This window comes from Pyxicephalus adspersus, chromosome 2 (assembly GCF_032062135.1).
Source record: "Pyxicephalus adspersus chromosome 2, UCB_Pads_2.0, whole genome shotgun sequence".
In the NCBI taxonomy this organism is placed as follows: Eukaryota; Metazoa; Chordata; class Amphibia; order Anura; family Pyxicephalidae; genus Pyxicephalus; species Pyxicephalus adspersus.
The window spans coordinates 137,146,152-137,147,614 of record NC_092859.1 but is presented as its reverse complement, the minus strand read 5'-3'; the positions used below and the strand labels follow the sequence as shown (position 1 = coordinate 137,147,614).

General features: G+C 41.3%; 1 protein-coding gene across 1 annotated transcript in view; it reads left to right on the top strand.

Moving 5' to 3' along the window:
• C2H15orf61 (chromosome 2 C15orf61 homolog) overlaps window positions 1–1,463 on the top strand; it is a 15,688-nt gene that overhangs the window by 726 nt on the left and 13,499 nt on the right. The gene's annotated exons all lie outside the window — the stretch shown is intronic.

Genomic DNA, 1,463 nt, shown 5'->3' with positions numbered 1-1,463 from the left:
ATAAGTTTTATAAAAAATAGTAAACATCTTATTAGGCAGCATGGTTTCAGTTACTGTATGAAATCCTCACTGTAAGCTAATCGCAAACAAAGCGAAAAAAAAAAAACTTTATGAAGCCTAGACATTCATTAACTTCTGGAGGAAGCTATGCTTTGATACGCAAATAGAAAAAGCTACAGACTTTGTCTTGATCATTAAAGAGTTACAAGAGGCTGCAGAAGAGCTCAGTCCTTAAGATCACCCACAACCTCAGCTGTGTTTAGCAAAAGATTTCTTCTGCAAGTCAAGCAAACTGCCCCCTCCCCCCATTAAGCCTCCGTCCTACACCCAAGCAGCAGGGAAGCCCTGTATGTAAAGCAATGTCTCTCTCTCACTTTCTGATACTGTATACAGGAAGTACTATACATTCATCATGCAATATGTTATCGGGTGTCTTACTTCTTGCTTTTCTTTTCTTTTTCTACCATTTGTTAGCTGAGTCTCCTAAACAGTAAAAAAAAATTAGCTGAAATGTTTGCTGAAAATTTTGTTAGCGGGCATGTTATTAGCCCAGGTATTACCGTATATATATATACATATACACACACACACACACACACACACACATATTTACACACACACAAGGGGTGCTGAGAAGTTCCTGGCTTTGCCCAGAAAGAAGAGAACCAGAGTTATGAAAAAAGACATTTATTCAACATATTCCCCACTGAGTCTGATGCACTTGGTACAACGTAATTGAAGCTTTTCTAGACAACGTTGGACTTGTGCGCAGGTGCATTGTGCTGCAAAAAAAGGATCCCTTTGGTCAACTTTCCATGTCGTTTGATCTTGATTGCCTCCTTCAGCTGGTCCAGGAGGATAGCATAATACTGTCCGGTGATACTAGAGCCCTGAGGTAGGTAGTCCACCGACAGAATACTGTCTTTGTCCCAGAAAATAAACGCCTTTTTTGGTTGATTTCTGGGTTCGGAACTTCTTCGGAGCTTCCGCTGTGGAGCCATTCCTTTGACTGTTCCTTGGTTTCAGGATCATAGACGTGGAGCCAGGTTTCAACCTCAGTCACTAACCTAGCCAAAAAGTCCTGTGCAGCTTCAAAATGGGCCAAAACGGCTTTGGATGTTTCAACTTGTTCCTTCTTTGATCACTGTTTCAACATTTCGGCACCCACTTTGCTGAAAGCGTGCACATATCTAGGATAGTGGTGATAACAAACCCAACACGCTCCCATGAGATGTCAAGTATCTGGGCTATGTTTTTTGCGGACATTCACCGGTCCTCAATAATCAGCTTATGGACAGCATCACATTGTTTTAAGGTCGCAAAGACCTGATATTTGTTTGGTTACATACTAAGACATTAGGCTGTCAAGGCTGTCAAATGCCCCCACACTCATTTTTCAATTTCTTCTGGAAGGGGGCAAAGCCAGGAACTTCTTAGCACCCCTCAAATATATATATATATAT